Source organism: Myodes glareolus, chromosome 20 (genome assembly GCF_982192425.1).
Source record: "Myodes glareolus chromosome 20, mMyoGla1.1, whole genome shotgun sequence".
Lineage (NCBI taxonomy): Eukaryota > Metazoa > Chordata > Mammalia > Rodentia > Cricetidae > Myodes > Myodes glareolus.
In genome coordinates this window covers 34619969-34643642 of record NC_142045.1, presented here as the reverse complement: position 1 = coordinate 34643642, position 23674 = coordinate 34619969, and positions in this window count along the sequence as shown.

Below are 23674 nucleotides of genomic sequence, written 5' to 3'. Positions count from 1 at the left end.
ATTCTAGGCTATAGAGGTAAAGTGGCCATTGTCTTTAGTTTATGTAAATCATGTGTGTTTTTATATTCTGGTTATTTTATGGGAACATAATCTAAAAAGCAAATTTAAGCGCTTCAGTGAGATCGAAGCACACCCGCTGTTCTGGCATCCTTTATGCCTGATTACGCTTCAGACATGTTTTAACTTCCCGAGTATCTGCACCCTTTAATCCAGAATAATAAATCACGAGATGATTTTTCTCTGAGATACAAAGGGGGCATTACTTGAAATGCTAGCACACTGGTGAAGTGCTGGGGAAGGCTGATGCAATTACCTAGAAAGTCTATTTATTCCTTCTCCATTCCTGTGTAGATGAGGAAGAAAATTATTATCCGGCACAGTTACTGTCAGTACCGCATCAGGAGAGAGATTAGAAAATACTGATTTATAATGAGAATTACGTGTAGCCTAAGAAATTCAGATAAAATGACTTTAAGGTTGTGTTTTAATTTCTCTACTGTTAATTCCATTTTGATCCCTGTTGTCTGTTGTTTATAGTCACATAATAATTAGTATCATATTAGGATTTTTGCTATTTTCCTGTCTCCGCTTCCACCCCAAATACATAGCTTTGCGTTCAGCTACTGTATCATCTTTGAAGCAGGAGAATTCTAATATGTAGGCATATAAATCATTCTGTTTCATAATAAATGTGCCATAGAACATTAAGTCTCATGTCTGGGGAGAGAAATGAATAGCCATGGAAGGGGACAGTGCTCTAGGAGCACACACTGAGAGCTGGGAGTCCTTAGCTAGCTCTTCTTGTCTTTTCAATATGAGCAAACTTTGCCTACTCCCCCTGAAACACATGAATTCAATTATTAAACATTTTATTAATTTCTCTTAGTAAGCAAGCCAAGTAGGAAATATTACAGAGTGGTATACAAGTCTGCCAAAATACACATCCCCTTTTATTCTAATCACTGATGGGTTCCTTTTATTTGGGGCTATTAGCTTTGAGGTGCAGAATAATTTTTTAGCAGAGCAGTGCCATATTACCAATCTGGGTAATTTGGATCAAAAAAGGTGTGTTTTTTATTGATTCTTCTTATAATCTGTGTAAAGAGACAGGCAGCGTGGAGCAGGTGCGGGAATTCACACAAGAGACACACATATATTTTCTCTGCATACTAATTACCCCCCAAAATGCCAGCAAGTGAAAACATAGATGGGCAAAGGGTGACACAGTTGAGAAATATTTCAGAGATTACAATGTGTAAGCCTGGTAGGCAGGAAGCAGGAGTTAAGTGTATTTGCTACACTTAGGGGAAGCAGTAACTTGGGCATCATTTGTTTCCAGGCAAATCACATTACCACATGACTATCTTCTGATCTATTTTGTAAAATCACTCCGCCAATTTTTAACCATGATTTTTTATTTGTAATGGTCTGAATTTGAGGCAATAGACCCATAACCGCAAGGAGACCAACCTTTTCCAACTGAAAGGGAAGGGGGACTTAAAACATGGTGGTTAAGCTGTACTGTAGCTAGTCAGCTCATACCGTTCACAAGTGTACCACTAGGGATTTGCCGACAGCTCAGTGGTTAGAGAACTCACCATGCAAGCGTGGATTGAAGGCCTCAGTTCAGACCCCAGTACCCACGTTTAACAAACAAATGAACAAAAGGCTGAGTATAGTAACATGTTCTCATAGAGACAAGGATTAGTAGGAGTGACTTGCCACCAGATTAACTGCAAGTAGAGTCGGAGACTCTCTCTCCAGGAGATAAGACAGACAGTGAAAGACCAGGGGAGGAGGCCTCAGCCTCTGGCTTTCACACGTGTGTGCACAGTCTCAAACCTACATACAATCACATGCTTACACACTATCCACATATACAGGCCCACACAAAAGAATCACTACACATGGAACAATTACAGTTAAATAATAAATAGAGTACATTTTAATTTTAAAGTACACATGCAAACCTCAGTTTCCAACTTTGACTACTGGCAGCTACATAAAACCTTTATTAAATGCTTTGTTCTAAAATAAACCTTGATAATTCAACATAAAAAAACCAATGGTTCCCTACTCATAAAGGCATGGCAAAAATCAAAGCATGATGGTAGCCAAAGATACAATCTATCCATCAATGTAATTTTTATATAATTAGTTGTAGTTCTCAAATTAGACAGGAACAAGAACCCAGTACCTGAATCTTGCTGGCAGACACCACTATCACGGTAGCGTTATTCTCCGATATATGTGAATGATGAGATCTCAAGCCTGAAAGTGAATGAATTTAGGATAAATGAACTTTAGACATCATTGAATCCAATCCTCTTAAATTGCACTGAACATTTAAATTGGCAAAAGCACAGGGAATTTAAATATCTAAGTAATTTTAGCGGCATCAACATTGAAAACAAAGAAAAGAAATCTTTCCATCTTTTAAAACAAAAATGTATTTGGCAACTCATTCTGATTTGATAGCTAATGTGTTGAGCATACTTCCTGTTGGCTAATAAAGATGACTTTGCAGTACTTATAATCTACATGACAGGAATAATGAATCAACTTGTTTGCATAGAAACACACCTGTACTTAATGGGATTTACAAACAAGACTGAATATTGCCAAACATTATATATGAGGATGGAAGAATGGCAAACAAAGGGATGCCTGTTAAACCTGAAATAGTTGAGCAAGTCTCTACTCATGGGTCTGATGTGTATTAACACTTGCTAAATCTTGTGGTAATAGTGGTGGCACCAGGGAAAAAAACTGAGGCATAGGTTGCTGAATTAAAATAAGGGACTGAAATGTTGTACAATAAAAGGAGATTAAAATATCTTTAGTTTTTCAAAGAGTGTCTCTAGGAATATAGAAAATTTACCCACCATTAGGGAGAGGTGGTAAGAGGCACTAGAGGGGTGGGTTCTAGAATTCCTTCAGCTATGTTTCCATTGAGGCAGGAATTATTATCTGAACATGTGAGTTTAAATTCCTTTGAGAATGCCGCATATAAAATACATGTTTATGAGCCTTTCTATTCCAGTATTCACAGATGCCCAAGTAGCCATTTCTGCAGAATAGAGATGGAGACATGATTCTTTGAGCCAAGCGACATGGGTCCAGTGCTGACTCTCCAGTTTTATGACTAACATCAGTGGCCTACACCATAGAAAAGGCTGATGGAGAGGCAGGTGAACTAAGTTAACAGCTCAGCATTCAACAACCTGCTTGAGTAAGATTACAGCCTTCAGCCTTTACTAGCGTTTCGAATCTTTCCAGTAGAGGGAGTGATAACCCTATGAGAACAGGATTCTTCAGGGCCCCAAATGCTCAAACTGATCACTGAAAACAAGCCTTACAACCTTGTGGCAGAATAGTAATGACATTAACTAGAACAAACTTTATATTCTTTAGGACCACTTGACAGACTATGAAAACCCAATTGTTTCAGTGGCTCTTCTAGTCTCTTCGAGTAAAGACTGTCTAAGCTCCTGTTCTTGTTCATTATGGGTTTTGGTAAATGCTTTCAATGATACCAGAGTACCTGGAGTCACAAGGTTAGTTTTCATTGCTGTATTGTTTATTTGTTTGTTCTCTCTTTCTTTCTATCATGGATGCTCAGATGCATAGCCTATCTTAGTTTCTAACCGCTCTAAAATTCTAAAAGTAGAATTTAAGAAAAAAAATCAAGTTTTCCTAAAGACACATCTCCAGAAGTCACGTGTGAGGGGCACCATGGAACAATACCCCAAGTCGTTACATTTGGGAAAAAAAACTGTTAAATATTAAACCTTGGGAAATATAAGGACATGCATCAGATGAAGGATCTTCATTCAAAAAACCCTACTAAGTTTTAATAAGAAGAGTCAAAATTTGTGGCACTTGAGCCATGATCTACTTGTTCAGGCTACAATTGAGGTGTATACCAACAAGAGACCAGAGCATCTCCATTCAGCCTGTACTCACAGTAGAGACTCTAAGCCTACCATAGTCTAAGAATTGCAAAATCATGACCTTCCGCTCCCCCTTACTGATTAAAGTAGAAACTGTAAATGAGAAGAACAGGGGAAAAAAAGGCCCAAACAAACAACCCATCAGGTCTCTGCTCACCCTCAGAGAAGTGAGTCACTGTGTTATCTGCCTATCTGGAGAAGTGCCTAAGAGTTGTGCACAATCAAGAGGCATCGTATTGAAGTGTTATGAAGACCTTGCCAGAGGAATTCACTTCATTCTTAATAAGGTATGGAAGGCAAGAAAGACTCTTGGAAACCACAAGGGTTTTAGATAGAACGTATGAGCAGGATCTTGATTATTCCATCAGAGTCATATTCTAAGCTCTAGGATATCAATTTACCGTAAAAGACGGAAGGGATAATAAGATGGACTACTGACCCATATATGTAGTTCTAGAAAGAACAGAGAAGAAATCTAAAACATTGTCTCTTCCATGAAGAACACAACCTTAGGTGGGTACCCTACCACCTCTCTTGCTGATTCCATTGAGGAATGTTGATATATTAGGAATCATTGTTAATCTATCTCTTTTTCTGACCAATCAAGCACCAAGATTGGCCACAGAGAGTGGAAACGGATACATGACTTCCACCCTTGCTCTCATGGGCACCATGTTAATGTGCTCACAGCCACCAAGGAAATCATTCTATCTCCTAATTTGGGGCCATTCTTTGGTGTCCATTCACCTAGGACACCAATATCTCCTGATGCATTGGAACACTCAAAATTATTAGGTGCAGCCTATCAATTACTATAGATCAATAGTCTTTAAAAAATCTATAAGTTCAAAATTAATGTAAAACTATGTCTAGACCCTGACTTTCTACCCACTGGGTGATTTCTTTTTATGGGTTCCCCAGGGCATGGCAGAGTGGGGCTATGGTTATGCATCCCTAACCATTCGTGTTGAAGAAGTTCTGAAATTTTCTTTCCTCAAGCAGCTGAGTACACTGACTATTCCATATCTCCCCAGGTCTAGGTAGAAGAAGAAAAGACTTATCAGGAACAGAAGTGACAAGTGTCTGATCAATGTTCATATCTAACTGATTTGTGCCATCAGGACATGAGCCATTTGATATATAGAACTAGTACTTGTGTCTCACTATGGTATGATGTCACCATAAACTGTTCTTAAATCAGTTCAGGTTCACATGACCACATGGCAGGACACAGTCAGATGTTTGGTTTCAACTAAGATCTAGTAGCAAGCCAAAGCCATTCTCAAAAGAGGGCCAAAAATCTTTTTCAAAGGAAGCTCTGAAGTTAGGCGTAAGTGATACAATCATTTAATTTCAGAATTTAGAAAACAAGGACGCAGTTATCTCCAAGTTCTAGGTCAGCCTGGTGCAAACAGCAAGTTCTAGACCAGACAGAGACACACAGTGAGACTTATCTCAGAAACGAACAAAAACAAAATTTTAGAAGCAGTCTGGTTTTGTTCTAGCTTCTAAAGTACTGTGTTGTGTGTCGCCTTTAGGTTCTGTGAAGGTTTCAAACAGTTTCGCCTTATGTCATTAACATTTCTAACACCACCAGTGAATTTGTTCTATCTCGTGATCACAGTGACAAATGGCATCATAGCTGGACCTTTGTGAAATGTTCAATTGTTCTCAAGCAATAATTAAGCTCTTGGTCCTAAGTAATGGGTCAGAGAAGCGTTGTAGGAGATACCCAAAGCTGTCAAAGACAGTGTTTCTGTTTCTTTGTGGTTGGATAGGTCTTATACAAGTAACTTGCCCTTCACCTCAAAAGACATGTCTCAGAACAGCCCATAATACTGAATAGCTGGAAATTTCACCAAGTGAGCAAGCCAGATTATTTTTGTGGACTGATTTCTCATCATCTGTCATATTCCTCACCAAAGCACTTAGTGGATATGTCCTGTACAGTGAACCCAAACAAGTTTATGTAATCAATGTAACAGAAAAGAGAGTTGTTCCATGAAATGAAAACATGGTCAAAGGCTTGAAGATTATGGCTGGGTGTGTAACTCAGTTGACGGAGCGCTTTCCTAACTTTCATGAAGTCCTGAGTTCAGTCCCTGTACTGACTAGGTTTATGTCAACTTGACACAGGCTAGAGTCATCTAAAAAGAGGAAGCCTTCATTGAGAAAATCCTTCCATAAGATCCAGAAGTAGGGCCTTTTCTTAATTAGTAATTGATGGGAGAGAGTTCAGTTCATTCTGGGTGGTACCATCCTTGGGTTGGTAATCCTGGGTGTTATAAGAAAGCAGGTTGAGCAGGCCCCCATGAGCAAGCCAGTAAACAATACCCCTCCATTGCCTCTACATCAATCAGTTCCTGCCTCCAGTTTCGAGTCCTGCTTGAGTTCTTGTCTTGACTTTCTTCAGTGATAGACTGTGATGTGGACATGTAAGTCAAATAAATACTTTCCTCCCTGACTTGCTTTTGGTCATGGTGTTTCATCACAGCCATAGTAGCCCTAAATAAGACAGTCCCCCAAAACACATAAAGCCAGTGTAGTAACCTGTAACCTAGCACTCTAAAGGTAGAGACAGGAAGGTCTGAAGTTTGAGGTCCTCTTTGTCTACATGATAAGGTCGATGCTAACCTGGGGTACATGGAAAAATGTCTCAGAAAAATCAGTATATATAAAGACCAAAATGAAAATGACAGCCCACAAAAAATCTACATGCAAGCACGAGGCCCAACACCCACATAAAAGCTGGGGGCATGCCTGTGACCCCAGAAACAAGTAGTAGAAACAAGAGAATCAATGAGGCTGTCTGGTCAGCTGATATAATACAATGACAAAACACAACGATGATCTCTGGGTTCAGAGAGAGACCTGGTCTAAAAAAATAAGCTGGAAAAATTAGAGGAAGACACCAGACACCAACCTCTGGCCTCCTTGTGCATGTGCAGACATGTGTGCATACAAATATGGACACAGCCGTGTTGACACACATACATACACACATACACACACACACACACACAAACACACACACTGAACTCTGTGATTATAACTTCAGAGCAGGGAGTCGATAGACTCATCAAGGAGGAACGAAGCCTAGTATTTGCTTTTCCATCTGAAACTACAGTGCTTTTTGTGGCCTCTGTGCAGGTCAGTAGTCATATCCCAGGGATCACGGAAGTGTTTGATGAGAGGCCATCTCCAACCGCAGTCCCCATTTCTTTCAATTTATGGGAATTCACTGTTATTCCCCCAGACCGCTAGTTTTCTGCATATGCCAAATTAGTCAGTCTTGTGCAGATGTAACAGGAAGCACAAACCTACATCTAAGAAACCTTGTTAGATTTCTTTAATTTAGGCTTATGAGTGTTTTGTCTGCATGTATATCTGTGCATTACCTGCATAGCGTTCTGACAGAGGTCAGGGGAAGGCATTTGATTCCCCAGAACTGGAGGGGTGGGTGACAGTGACATTTTGAATTTCTAGGAAGTAATGTGAGTTCAGACCCACTTGCCTAAAATCCCACACGTGTGGAAAAACTCCGACTTCCCAGTACAAGTCTCATTCAGGAAGGCTGAGCATACCATTTACCCTCAAGAAGCCTAGCCTTCCCTGCAGTCAGGGCTATGAGGTCGCTAAGTGTGGGAAACAATGACTTCATTTTCATGTGTCACATTCCTGGGTAGAAATGCCTACTTGGATGCTACAAGGATCACCATGTCAGTCAGCAGCATTCAGCTCCTTCTCTCCACTCAGAGTAGCTTTTTCCTGCATGAGCACCCACTTAGCAAATATTGAACTTCTCTCCCAGGAGCATCTGAGGTTCGTTCTCTGAGCCTGTGCCCATGGAGCTTTTGTCAGCCTCTCAACTCACAAATTTCTGTGTTTCTCTTTTTAAAGATTTCTTGTTTAATAAGCATTATTTATTCTTTCATGATAAATGTATTGCCCAGGGCATTGTTCCTTCTTCCCGAACGTTGCTTTGCTGACATACTTATCTTCTCTGGAAGGCATACCACACATCCATTCCCAGCAAGGCACATTAACACTGTAATTAGGGGTTGTTTTGAACACTGAACCCAGTAATGAGTCCAAAAGGACAGAAAATGTGTCATTTAGTAAAATGTGAAAAAGTATGTTCATAATATGACAACTAGAACAAGAAAGAATATTAGCCCATCAGACCACAGCTGGAAATATAGACACCATTGTTTTTAGGCTGTTTGTTGTCATTCTGGACAATTGTGTATCCATGAAGAGTGTCAAAGGCACTGTACAATTTCATTTGGGGGTTACACATAAATTTTACAATATGCAAATCCTTAAATGTAGAACATATAACTAGTAAGAGTTGATTGTATTCTTGTTAAGGAAACAGCAAGTCTAATTAGTCGGGCAAGAAAGCCCTGTAGTTACACTATTCTCAAAATGGTTTTGATTCTGCCATTCTTTATGATAAGTGTAATAAGCCATCATAACATCTCCAAGGACATATTTGCCAGGGCTGGGTGTGGTGATGCATACCTATGATTGGTAGTCTCAGGACTCAGGAGGATGGAACAGGGGTATCATGTATTTGAGGCTATCCTGAGATCCATACTGAGATTCTGCTAGATTCATGTTTTCATTCAACAACTTTGTTTGTTTGTTTATGTTTTGTTTGGTATTGTTTACTTTCAGCTTTTGGATTTCATAGGACTGTGGAGAGAACACACAGCCTTGAGCATTATAAGCATGCATACAAGCACTGGGCAGCACCCCAACCTCAATACAAGTTATGATGATAGCAAATACTTGGTAACCCGGACCAGTGTGTCTATGGGGCATTACTATGAGTGTCTTGATCACCCAGAGCTGTGTGTCCACGCATACATGACTATAAAATATACTAAACATAATTGTGTTTTCTTAGATTTTTTTGACTGTGAATGAGCTAAGTACAGACAGACATTTCATTGTATGGGCTGCTAAGCTAAACCAACATATATATTTTAAAGGTATCTTGACTTCAAAAATTTTGGTCTTAGGACTTGTTGCTTTGGAAAAGAGGTTCTTCTTTTGTTTCCACAGATGATAAGAACCTGTGGATTTTTTCCAGACTAATGTGGTTTGATGGACCATGATGCCCCGAAAGGTCACCATGAACACCCCTAAACATACTTTGCTCAACAAAAAGCAGGAAGCAGTTTGGAGAAAACTATGCCAAAATTCCTCAAATATTGTTTATAAATGTTTGTTTACATTTAAAGGGAGATATGCTATAGAGATTTGCATTGATATGGATCTTGGTTTATTGATATAAATTTAAGGTCAATTTTGTTATATATATATTTCTGCTCTTATTAAAGTATTGTGCTTGTGCAGTTCATTTAAAAATGTAATCTATACTTGAGACATATTGGTTAATAGAAAGTCACCTATAATAGCCAAGCTTGTAGTCATATTAATTAAGTTTTCTGGATATACAGAGATGTATTTCAGATGGATAGATTTCTTCAGATCTTTCAAAGACTCCAGAACATGGCATTTGAAATGTTTTTTTCTTTTTTTAACGTTTTTTTTTATTTTTCGATTCAAAAAATTTACACTTCCTCCCCTCCTCCCATTCCCCTCCCATTCCCCCATTCACCCTCCTTCCTCCCCCTCCCTCCTTAAGAGAGGTCAGGGAACCCTGCCCTGTGGGAAGTCCAAGCTCCCACACACACACATCCAGTCCTAGGAAGTTTTGCATCCAAAAAGACAAATAGACTAGGGTACCAAAAAGCCAGTACATGCAGCAGAAACAAGTCCCAGTGCCTTTATCAATGACTTCTCAGTCAGCCCCCATTTTCAGCCACATTCGGAGAGTCCAGTTTGATCACATGCTCATGCAGTTCCAGTCCAGCTGGATTTGGTGAGCTCCCATTAGAACAGGCACACTGTCTCAGTGGGTGGACCAACCCCTCGCAGCCCAGACTTCCTTGCTCATCTTCTCCCTCCTTCTGCTCTTCAACTGGACCTTAGGGGCTCAGTCCATTGCTCTGATTGAAATGTTTTAAGAACTTAAACTTTTCATGACAATGAGACATGTCTTCTCCTGGTAGCACCAATCTCCTTCAAGGGTATGATGGACATCGTAGAGGCTCCTTATGGAGTTTGTTATTCATTTGAGCAAGAAACTGTTCTTGACTGAACGTTGACTAGCCTTGCTGGACCCACAGAAAAATGACTGCTGAAGTTGCCTAAAGAAGGTGAGACAGTCTTTTGGTATTCATGTTCCATGAAAGAGTCTGCCAGACATTCTGCAGGACACAGAAGAAAGTGACTGACAAACTGCCAATATAGGTGAAACTATCTTTGAAATCTCTGGCTTCATGGAAAAGTCTGCCAGATACTGGGAGCCAGTAGGCTGAAGTTGGGTACCCACTACATTACGGAAAAACTTTGGGTGACTCCTCAGGCAACTAAATGTCTGTATGAATTCTAGAGTTTTGTAAATTGCTTACAATACACTTCTTGTCTACTTAGGTAATGTTATATCCTTCTGGAGTCTTTGATGGAATTAAAAGAATAGATAATTATAGTTTTCCTTAGTTATGATAAAAGATAAAGTAGATATAAATATTGAAACTTTAATTCTTGCTTGAAATCTGTTTTGTTGTATGTAATTTGACTGTGTTAAAGTTAAAACCTTCCTCTTTGTTTAAACAGAAAAGTGGAAATGGTATAGAAAGTTCTTCTGTATATGTGTTGCTTTTATTGGTTGATAAAAAAGCTGCTTTTGGCCAATGGCTTAACAGAATATAGCCAGACTGGAAGAGATAAATAGAGAGATTAGACAGAGTCAGTGAGAAGCCATGTAGCTGCCAGTGCAGATAGACACACTGGGTCATTGCCAGTAAGCCACACCCTTGTGGCAATACACAGATTAATAGAAGTGAGTTAACCAAAGATATAAGACCTAGCTAGCAATATGCTTAAGTGATTGACCAAGCAGTGATTTAAATAATATAGTTTCAGTGTGATTATTTTGAGTCTGAGCAGCCTCTGTCAACAAAACAGAAACATACTTAGAAATTTTAAAAGCATAGTTTATCCCTGTCAAATTTGCATATTACAAAGCCACCACAGTATCATTAAATCTCTACTCCGAATGGAGTAGTATTCAGAAAGAGGTAAGATTGCTGGAATACTGAGAAAGCATGAATGAGGCAAGTTGGTTAAAATCAAAAGGACTAGGAAGGGTTAAAAATAGGGTTTCTGAAAGGGTGAGAGATTCTTCTGGCTCTAACTCAAATTGTTTCCACTCCAGCTCCATCTGATCTGAGAAAGGAGTCTTATCTAGTATTAAATGTGAGTATCAATTAAAATTGTCTGATTAAATACAATGAGTATTTTCTCATTTGCATCTGCTGGTTCTCCCATAGAATAGCACATTTTTCTCCTCAGAATATTAGTATGACTAGACGACAGATATATTTCTTATCTTCCTAAGTTGTGAGTTATTTTGAGTAAAGAAAATGACATTGTGTATTTTTCCCAAGCTCCAGTAACTCTGTAACACAATTAGGACACAATGTGCTCTCATCGTAAGGAGAGTACCTGTGCATTTGTAGCCTCCAAGGGAGACCATTAGCATGATGCAAGATCTTCCACACCGTCAGGTAATCTTATGCGCATAGTAGTGATTTTACTAGGTAAAGATTCCTACAGACAGGAAAAAAAATTGAGTTAAAGCACTTAGTCCATGGAGTCCTTAGCATTAGGATCCAGTATGTAAGAGTTTTAGCAGTAGATAAAGAAAGGCCTTGCCAAATAGCATTTCTGAACAGAGTGTCTTGATCCATTTCCCATTTTTCCTATTCTAGTGGCAAGAAAGGCCATGAGATCAGCAGGGATACTTAAGACATTAGGATGTAAATCATGTTATCTGCAAAGTTACAGGACCAAAAATAATTTAGGCACACTACTGAAAAAGTGTTTTACCCATGGTAATCAAAAGAGTACAACACAAATCTGGTTTAATGGCTGTAAGGAGTGAACATTACTGAAGGAAAAATGAAACAAATTTGACATTCCAAGAGAGAAATGATAATATACTGGACATGTTTTTGTCAGAGCGCTTTATCAAACTTAACCCTTGACACTGAACATGATATTCTGTCCTATGATATTCTGTCCTATACAGTTTATATGGCTTCATGCTTAGACACAGAAAAACAAGGACAGTTTGTAGGGCTGCTTTGAGAGCCACTTAAAACATGAGACTTAAGTTGTAAGTCTCATGACTACTTTCTGTATGATTTTCCCCTGCAGATGAGCAGGGAAAATAAAAAAAAGGGGGGGTGTACCACTAAATTTAGAGCCAATCATTCCAACTATTTAGCTACATCACCTTGATCAATGACTACAAAAGAGTCTTTATGGCCTTTAAACTCATTAAAGTGATTTGAGAAGCAAAGATGCTGGTTTAGGAGTGGTTGTCAATACCCTTCTTTAAACTCATGAACATGATTTAAAGGAGTCCTTTCCAGCCAAGTTGTCCTTCCTTTCATCACATTGGAGCACCTTGTTAAACAGCAAGGACCTGTAAGGGAGCATTCAGCAATCTGTTCCACACACATCTTTTTGCAGCCAAATTGCACCTGGAAAGGTGAAACAGAAACTCGTTGGTTTCAGAACAAACAGGCCCTGAGTGGTTTATGGTTTATGCAATAGCTACTGTGTGTTGCTGCTTTTTAATTAGCATATATATGGGTCCCTTTCTTCCATCACATGTTATTATGGTGGTGGTAATTCAAGGAAAGTATCCTGAGCATTTACATTGTAGGGCATTGTGATGATTTGTGTCTTGCGACTGGTACATACTGTGCTTTGCATCTGCTCCCAAGTCATCCCTGAATTTCATACTCTCATATTGCTTTTAAAAATTAGAAATATTGTGAGTTTTAGAGCTTGCCTTTTATTGTTGTTATCATTTTTTACCTCACTAGGAATTTCTTTCTTTTATGTACTCTGTTCCCCACTATGAAACTCAGATCAATTCTACTGAATGGTGACAATTTCCCCCTAAAATCTCTCCTAACAATAATGAATTGTCCACTTAATCCATTCCTGCAAATCCACTAGATGTTTATTATTAAAAACAACAAGCAGCATTTTCTCCCATTTAGTCAGTGACTAGGCTTACATTCTGCCTTTTAAAAATGTCTCATAAATAATTAAGGATTCAAGTTTTGATTAGAGAAACTAAACACACATTTGATGAGTAATCGGTATAATTTCTCCCTGTTGCAATATTTTAGTAAACCACCGGGTTCAACTGAACAAATCATCCTGCAGATAATGTCCATACCTTTTCAAGTTGCTTTTTGTCTTAGTTGGGGTTTCTATTGCATCCAAGATTGAAAAAAGTAATAATAAAAAAGTAATAACAAGAATCACATTCATAAAAAATTTTAATTCATCAAGACTGTTCAAAGAATTTTATGTATGTATGTTCAATTGTTTACATCATTTCATCTTATTATCCTATTTAAGCTTATAGGGGAAATTATTATCCTCTTTTCACAGATTTATAAGTTGGGGGTAATGGGCATAGGAGACTTACTCACCTGTGTTTGGGGAGACACCAGGTAAGTTGAGCTTTGAAAGAGGTCCTGATGCAGTGCGCGCATTAGTACTACAGCTTCCGAGCTGGAAGAGACGGAAGGCTCAGTGTTCAAAGATGCTTTTCTCCAGTGTTCCTGTTGCTGTTACTCACAAGCATATCCTTGACTCATTCTCTCCAGTCTACCATGAAAACCAAGGAACAGAGTTGGGTAGCAAAAAGTTGCTAGGTCTCCTAGTCGACAATACAAGGCTGGCTACTCTCCCATCATGTCTTTCATGTATTATTAACCTGTTCACTGAGTAAGATACCTTATGTTTCTTTTCTTCTGTCCTGGTTGCATCCAAGAGTAACTGGGCCTCAGGTTCAGCCAGACCCACACGCCCACTTCCTTTCCCAGAGAAAGCCATCACCCCATGAGCCTGTGTTAACCTGCACCCCTGGGACTTGCTTCTTAATTACAGTTTAAAAGTATAGAAAGAAACACAGAGTCCAGATCCTCTGCTACCAAGATACAGAGGTTAATTACGTATTTTATACTAATTAGATATTAGAGGTATTCATTAGATGACTATTATTTCCATTTTCAGTAGTTCTTGGTGTTCATGGTGAAAATCTTTTAATACAAAATGAAAGGTCCTGTTTTAACAAAATGGCATGTTGATAATTTAATATTTAATAAAATGGTTTTTGTTTGTATGTTTCTTGGGACAGGATGGTATATTTCACAGATTGGCCTCAAATGTACTATGTAGCTGAGGTTGTTCTTAAACTTCTGGCCCTTTTGCCTCCACCCTCCAAGTGCTAAGGCACATGCCACACACCCTGTTTTAAATACTTTTTTTCAATAACATCCGAGAATGGTCAAATTGAATCACATAAACAACTATCTTCAAAAAAGCTTGGGATTTGCACAGATATCCAATAATGTCTAAGGAAAATGAGCATGCAGGGAAAAGAAATCTTGTGAACTAATTAGTGAATCCGTTGTGCCACTCTTAAATACCATTTAGATGTGACCGTTGCAAAACAAATAAAATGTCCACAAAGGAATAAGTGATGCCTTTTCCCCCACCCGTACAAGCTCTCCCCCAGCAGATATTTATTGTTCGGTGACCACAATGGCTATAAATAGAAGCCTAGTAAATGTTTATGCTGTTTTATGAAGCAGGTGGCCTTGTGGACCTAAAATATAAATAAATCTACATTCCACTCCCTCATTTTTCTTTACATCCCCTGATTTGAAGACACACCGTGTATTAGAGGTCAGTGGGTGATTTACAACTGAACACGAAAAGGCTCAGCCTGAACGTCTACTTCCTAAGAGATTCAACTGGTTATGCTCCAGGCTCTGTGATCATTAAGAAAGTACTAAAGTCTTGAATTCATTGAAGTGTTTTAAAATTCAGCCAGTGTAGCCCTAGCTGCAAGGGCTACATTGCTTTTTTCCCCCCCGATGTGCTTAGGTGTCCTGGGAGCTGACATGGAGTGGCTGCTGCGCACTTTGAGAGGGAAGTACCACCTGCCAAATCCAAAATTGCTGCTGGGATTAGGAGAAATTCCCAAACTGCACCGCGGCAGAAGCAAACGACCAGTTTGCCCTGTTAAAATAGCGAGATGAGCTAAAAGAGCTCCACGCATTTCACTCCCTGGAATCTGCCACAGCAACTGCTGGCTAACACGGACACGACTGAAAATTAACGGGATTTAGCTGAAAATTGCAGCTGGGGGAAAGGTTAAAGACCAAAAAGTAGGACGATGAAAATGAGATAGCTGGTAATTTTCGGAAGTTTTGTAAGCATCTTTAATGAGTAAGTCATTCTTATGGTAACCCTCATTCCATGCTGCCTGGTGGCTGAACCGTAACCACAGCGTTCAACAGCAACTGCCACTCACATGGAGAATGCCTCTTCTGCATATGACTTGTTCAACTTTGTATCCCTAAAGATCCCCCAAAATGCACTACATATGAGATATGCTTAATTGAATACTAAAAACTGATAAAAATCATTTCTATCACCACCTTAAATATAGCAGGGCTTTGAGTTTGGGTAGCATACAAAATGAGACAGTGGCCAGATGGATAGCTTAAAAATTATAAACTCATATATTGCTGCCATTCTATGGAGACTAATCAGTCACTGGATGTCACTATAGATGACAGGACTTTTCCCTTGCCTCTGTCTTTCAGTCCACAATGCTGTCCCATCCCACATAAATGAGAATCCTGTTTTATCCACTGGACTCCAGAGAAGAAAGAAACAAATTGTTTATCATTAACCATTTTACTGCTATCACTAGCCTGTATTAAAATTGTATGGACCACCTTATTAAACACTTGCAAACATGTGAATGGAAACATTTGTGGCATACTCACAATGCAGCAAACTTCAGAATTCCCTCTCAAATACTCAGAACTCCGTTGGTTATAATAAGGTCCAGTCAAAGGCTAGGGGCATAGCAATTGAGTTGGTGGTGTTTGCCAACAATACAGGAGGACTTGAATTTGAGCCTTCGCACCTCCTCCTCTTCTACCCCCACACAAAACTTACCCTGATGGTGTACATTTGTTATCTCAGACCTGTGGGGGCAGAGACAGGCAGATCCTTAGTCAGCCATCCAAGCTTACTTAGCAAGTCCCAGGTCAGTCGGAACCAGGAGTGAACACCTGAGAAACAAAATCGCTATGGTTGGCTCTAGCCTCTACATGCATCTGCAAACCCCCACCCTACCCCCCCTACACAAACATACTCAGAAACTTTCAAAGGCAAATAAAATATGCACATAGCTCCCTCTATGAATACTTTGAGGATTACAGTCACTCCTAACACTCAAAAGTCAAGCCTAGTTTACAAAAATTGAAGTCCAGTTAAGGTCCATTAATTATAAGGCAATTCCTCAACCAAACAAGAGTTTGGCCTTAAATCAATACTCAATTAAATACTTCCTACAGTTCTAGTCATTAATTGCTCTGCAGCTTAGAAAATAACACTCTAACTGCTTGTAGGAAGGTAATCAAAATCAGAATGTGAAGCTTAAGCTTTGTTCTTTTGTGATCATCTTTCCCTCAACAAGGAAAATTAACTTCTCCCGTGACTTATAGCCAAGCATTTCCAATGCACTCGTAACTGTTAAAAATTGAGGACAACCACAAGTAACCGATTTTGGTGGTAGAATAATATTCAATTTATCCTAAAGGACAAGCAAGACAAAAATAGCATCTTTGATCTTCAGGAAAGAATTGCCTTTGAGAAATGCCATCACTTCTATATTGGGTGTTTGGTTGGAGACACACAGAACATTTGCTGTCCAGGAGATATTGAATGGAAAATGTTTTCAGGATAACATCTCCCAGCTGTTGCTGGCAAGGGAACATTTAATGGTAAAAAAAAAAAAGGCCATGCTATCTTGCTCTGCAATGAGGAATCACTTTCCAGCTCAGTCCTCAGCACAATGAGACTCCTTCTGCCAAAGGTGATTTACAATGATCCCCCTAGCAAGGTTCACCCAGCATGCACATCGCCCAGTGGGAGACTCGGGATTAAGGATATCCACATTAAACACAGAGCCTCAGAACACAGAAAACTCACAGAAATCACCACTGTAGCTGAAGAATGGGGAGAGAGAAGAATATAATTGAGAGATGCTATAGAAATATAAATGCCGTGCCGTCAGGGACTAGCTAACGTCTACCTTAGCCTTCCACCGCCAGGGAAAGGATGCTCTGAAAATGTGAAGAGGAGCCACAGGGCAGAGATCCTGGAAGAAGACTCCATTGCTTTCCATTGCACATTCATGGCGTACTGTGCATTGCTTAGAAGAATGACTTGCAAGGATTGATCACAATGATTTTATTTGTGCCAGATTTGAAATGATCTTTTATGAGTTCAACTGGCAGGTGTGGGCTATGCTGAATTTCCCCACTATATATCCATCGTGCCCTCTAACCATCTTTTGTATTTAGCAATTTATATTTACTTGCGCTAAGATTTTTTATGCCAGATCCCATGCATGCTAAACACAAGTTCTCCACAGAGAGCTACCTCTGCTGCTGTCTGATCTCCCTTTTTAGAGACATGGACAGCCTTTCTCCATGTAGTTTAGTCTCACTGAGGTTGGAAAGCTCTCTGTGAAGTAGACTATTTCCTGAATTGAGAACCTGAGCTAAAATAACTTTCCAACAGTAGCAATGAAGCATAGTAACTATTCTTCTGTGCCTGGTCCTTATCCGTGTCCTCCATGGCAATGTTTTTGAGACAAAGGATCAGCTAACATAGTGGAGGGAGTGGGGAAAGCCATGAGGGACATGCTGGGTGAATGTGGAATGTTGATGTGGATCTTATGTCCCAGACCACAGAGTTTCACCCAAAGACCACCAGGAAGTCCGAATCCATATATAAGAGCAAAGAGCCTTTATCCAAGCTCAAGCCTGGACCCTCCTTGTGTCCAACATAGCGATATGAGATCAGAGTCTCAAACTCGATTGGGGTGGGGTTTTATCATAGCAGAGGTTGGGGTGAGGTGATTTCTAAAGTGCAGGAACCCTGATTGGCTGACGTTTGTCTAGGGGTGTCTTGTTGAAAGGGAACAGATGTGTGCTGGGCTAAGGGACATCTGGTGATCCCATCTACAATGGTTGGAACCTTAGGTATTGCCTCTGAAATGTTAGATATTTTTTCCCGTGCATGGATGCTGATTGGTCTGTTTCTGGGTGGCATCTGGGTATCTCAGTTTGTGGTCTTTACTAGAGTCAGATGTTGCTGTAGGGTAAACCAAAACTCAGGCTTACCTTCTGGCTGGTCTCTATTGAGCCTATAGCCAAGCTGCCCTGAACCCTACAGTGGGGACAGTGGTAAAGAGGACCAAGGCCTCAGATCATTGCAAAACTGGCAAAGCCTTTCTTTTCAGGCCTAAGTGCATCAGGGTATACACAAACGGGCAACCACAGCTCTGTCCATCTAGCCTGAGACTGCTGCCCTATAGATACCTCTGACCAAGACCAGCCAGTCCCTCCTGCCTTGCTGCACTTAACAAACACCCTGAGTTTCCAGATTGCAGCCATAATGCACAGCCCACTGGGCCCCAGCTTTTCTCGTGCGTCTCTGTGTGGATGTCATTTCTTCTGTACCCAGCTGCCTAGTCAGGTTTCCAGATCTAAGCCTTGTGAGCCATCGCGCAGTGCACCGCAGCAGAGGGGAGGGGGCCGGGTGTACGTTCTAAAGACCAAGTCTTCAGGTTTCAGTGAAACAGGTATTTCCTAGAAGGGTCTACTGGTTTTTAAGTAGCTAGTCAGAATTGAACAGAATTGGGAGACTTTCTGGCTAGATCTAGATTTTTTCCTCATATTCTGCAACTTATAAAACCAAGGATAAGAACGTCGGGATTCTAATTACTGGTCACAGGTATGGGACCGGAGTCATATCTCTGGCCCTGGGAGGAGAAATGACAGACATTCTGAACTGCCCAGGAGACCGTTAGTTGATAACTATCTAAATCAGGTTTCAGGAACTTTGAAGTCTTTACAATTGCTGTAGAGCACGAAGCTTTCTGATAAACAACAAGAACATGCCATTGCGCTCCTGTAAGACTCAACCCAAATGAGTCTGTCAATCACTCGGACATGGAAGTGCCCCTCAGGAAAGCTGTCTGTTCCAGAGACATGACAAATAGTATAAGGCCCGCTTATAAATGAAGGCAGGCGCAGTGATCTCTCTTTCCACTTCTGGTCATGCAAGGGCTCTCCTCCCAGTGGGTCCCTCAGTCGAGGCAAACTCTCTTCTCCTGAGAGTGCCCACTTTGTTCTGTAATGAGCTCCATCCAACTTCTACATTATGCTCTGTGTCTCCTATGAATTCTTTGGATGGAGATCACAAGTTTAGGGGAATCAAGAGAAGAGAAGTCTATAGTGAGAGCAGGATAACAAAGGCCAGCTCAGTCTTTTCTATATAATAAAGGGAGTCCTTCTCCCTCGCCTCTGCAATATGTTAGCAGCCTCGCTGATGCCCAGAGCCCACGAATGGCCATGATTTACGCCGGAGCCCTGGCATGAGAGGATATATTCTAAAACGAGCCACTTCTCCCATCTTGTCACTATCATAGTATCACCAAAATTTTTTCACTTGCTGTGGAAATTCCACTCAGGAGCCATTATAAAATTTTCCTTCCAAAGAAGAGCGATCATCCTGTTTCTCCCTCGAATCAACAGCTCACATGGAAGGGCTCCTCCCAGAAGCCTGGAAGCAGGCAGCCCTCTCCTCTCAACACCCCTGCATCTCTGCTCAGTTCCCATCCTCATTCCGTGGACACTGTCCCTGCCTCACCCTCCCTTCCTACTTTACAGTACAGCTTTATGCTTGTTCCTCTAAGCTTTGTGTTTCAAAAGATAATAAATTGGAAAACTATAATTTGGAAAGTTGTTTTTAAGAATGTGCTCTGGTCAATCACAAGCAGAGATCCAGGGTTGGGGAGGTAAAAGGCTTGTCAGTTAGGCATAAAGACCCAGGTTCAGATTCCGTAACACTTAAATAAAAAACCCAGAGGGAACCTACTGAGAGATAGGAGTTAGGATCCCTGGTAGGCAGATGGATAGGGAGAGGAGCACAAAAAGCTACTAAAGGTAACTACCAAGACGCCTAACTTTATCTTCTCCATGATGATGATGAGTTTTAAAGTTTAAAACAAAGGCCTTGGAGACTTTCTTCTCCCACCAGCAGGGCCCTGCTGACAGACTGGCTCAGTAAGTTCAAGGCCAGCTTAGGGCATGTTAAACAACAGTTGTGGGCCAATCAGTCATTCCATCTTTCTTCAAACTGACCAACACTCAATTAGGGAAGGCAAACTTCTCAGAGGTTTGAAGAACCCACTCCCTGAGAAGAGACTGGAGCTCTTGGACCCCCATCCCCATTCCTACAGTTTGCAGAGGGTCTTTTTCTCTGCCTCCTGCATGCCGGTATTTCCTCAACCCTAATAAATGTCTGTCTGCAACTGGTGGTTTTGTCTGCTGTTGTCTGTTGTGTTTGAGATTTCTCTGCTGCTACCTGTTATGCCTGAGAATTTCCCTGCCTTTTTAATTGTCAGAGACAATGAACCCAATCAAGATCCCTAAGCTGTATCATCTGGTGCCTGTAAAGCCAGAGCTGGGGAGAGACAGCCCAAAGGATTCCTGGGACAATTGATCAGCCATTCTATCTGAATCAGAGTTCCAGGTTCAGTGAGAAAGGTACCCAACAATGCCCTCCATGCTTGAGCATCCACACATACAAACACATACACACACACGGGGGGGGGAGGGAAGGAGGGAGAAAGGGAGAAAGGGAGAAAGGGAGGAAGGGAGGGGGAGAGAGAGGGAGGGGGGGAGGGAAGGAGGGAGAAAAGGAGAAAGGGAGGGAGGGGGAGAGAGAGGAAGAGAGAGAGAGAGAGAGAGAGAGAGAGAGAGAGAGAGAGATCCAGGTTTTAATAACATGATGTCTACAATGGCCTTCCAGAATCCATTTTAGGACCATGGATCATATTTACAGCTTTGTTCTCTTAGCAATGCAAATACCACATTCTCAGGTACTCCAGTCTTGCTTGGAAGGAGTCTGGTACTGCAATGGGCCTCAGCACATGCATTATCCACTTACACTTACAATGCTTAACAAAGAGGGATACTGAGGTTCAGGAAGATTAACGTCTATAAGGCTGCATAGTTAAGGATGGGAACAATGTGTAGAATCCATGCAGAATCCAGACTCAGCTTATTGAGTAATGATACCTACAGACACCTGTACTGATGGGACAGAACAACACACACAATGAAAGGAGGAACAGAAGTCTATTTTTAATAAGCTATTTGGGCACTCAGCTACTGATGCCCAAATTAATCTGTAGCATCATGCATAGCTCTAATTTCACTGGTGGCTTCAAAACCTTTCTCAATGACTCCTTAGTCATTAGGAAATGTAGTAGGAGGTGCAGGCTCCTTGTTCAGTCCCACCCAGCTAGTGTACACTCAAAATAACCACACAGAAATTTTATTAATTAAATTATTGCCTGTCCATTAGCTCTAGCCTTTTATTGGCTAACTTTCACATCTTGATTAACCCATTTCTGTTAATGTGTATCGCCACTTGGCTGTGGCTTACCAGCGTGAGTCTAACCAGCGTCCGACTTGGGCAGGAGAATCATGGCCTCTGACTGACTGACTCTGCTTTTCTTCCCCTTTTCCTGTTTAAACAAAAGACACTGGGAAGACGGCCCGCTCCACCTACTACAGAGTGGGTAACGAACTCGACGTAAAACCTGAGAGGAGCTTTGAAAGGAATTCTAGACACAAATATAGAGTTTAGCACAGCTGGTGGCGTGCCGTAGCTCCTTTAAGAGAGATTTCCTGACTCAGCAGTCGTATTAACAACAACAACAACAACAACAAAAAAAAAAACAAGTGGTTTTAAAGCACGGCTTTCTGGGCCCTGCCGTCCTGGCTATGGAGCATTTGTGGGCTTGGGTGTTTCTATGCCCACTAGGTTTGGGAAGGAAAATGGCTGAGACCATGCCTGTGACTCAGTGCTCCCTGCCTGGGCAGGTAGTGGGATTAGGCTTAGGCAGGCAGGACAGCATGGCAGATTCTTGATGCCATACAGAGAGATGTTTCCAGGCTGCTTCATGGAAATGTCTGCTGGGTACTATGGGCCTGAAGGCCAAAGATGGATGCCCCAACGGTACAGAAAAACTTTGGGTGACTGTACAGGCAGCGAGATGTCTCTGTCATTTCTAAAGTTTGGAAGTTGCTTAGTTCTTGTTTACTTAGGATATAACATTATATATTATATAGGATATAATATTATATATAATATAATCTTGTTATATAATATAATATAATCTTGTTTACTTAGGATATAATATTATAGCCTTCTGGGGTCTTTAATGGAGTTGAAGAATGGATAGTCATAGTTATAGTTTTCCATTGTTATGATAAAAGATAAAATAGACCTAAATATTGTAATTGTAATTCTTGCTTGATACCTGTTAAATGTAATTTGACTATATTAAAGCCTTCTTTTTTGTTTAAACAGAAAAGGAGAAATGGTATAGGATGTGTTGCTTTCATTGGTTGAATAAAGAGACTGCCTTGGCCTTTTGATAGTGCAGAAACTTAGGTAGGCAGGAAAGACAGAACTGGATGCTGGGAATAAGAGCAGAGTCAGGCAGACATCATGGCTCTCTTGTCCAAGACAGACGCTGGTTAGACTCATGTCGGTAAGCCACAGTCAAGTGGCGATACACATTAATAGAGATGGGTTAAACTAATATTTGAGAGTTAGCCAATAAGGGGCTGGAGATAATGGACCAGGCAGTATTTCAACGAATACAGTTTCTGTGTAATTATTTCAAGTGAAAGCTAGCTGGGCGGCCGGGATGAAAAGCAGGCCCGCTTGTACTACAAGGAAATGCTAAAGATCTTTCCGACCTTTTCTCAGGTGTCACCTGTTTCGCCAGAGGAAATGGTGGAGAAAGCTGGTCTTCTCTCCTGCACTGATTATTTTGTTTTCCTGTGTTATTTCTCTGTTTAATTATATGGACAACTGCTAAGGTTGCCTAATGGATAATATTGCAAACTCATGTAACTCAGGGGAGAACTAAACCCTAAAAGTTCAAATGTAATCAGGAAGCACAAACCTGCTAATGGACTCACTGGAATTGGTCACACAAATTAAGAAGTTTGACTTGGAACCCATTACGTTATACTAGGGCAGAGTGTCTAGTCTAAAAGCATAATTATAATTTTTTCTATAGATGTACCAAAAATGAATTTTCAACAGAAAGGAGAATGCACCTATGGATCATATGATTCTGATATTATGTCACATTATTGTTACAGATAATCAACTAACTATATACTAGAACCCAGACATATGCCATTAATCCCAGCACTCAGGAAGCTGAGACAGGAGGATCACTATGAGCTCCAAGCTAGTCTGGGCTCTGTAAAGAATGTCAAGACAGTCTGACCTAAGAGTAAGACCCTCCCTCAAACAAGCAAATACAACAAAGATTAATCCCAGGCATATAGTTTATTTTCATATATCAATGTAACAATATTTATTTGATATATTAATAAATGAAAATTTTTTATTATATCTCGATTTGATTA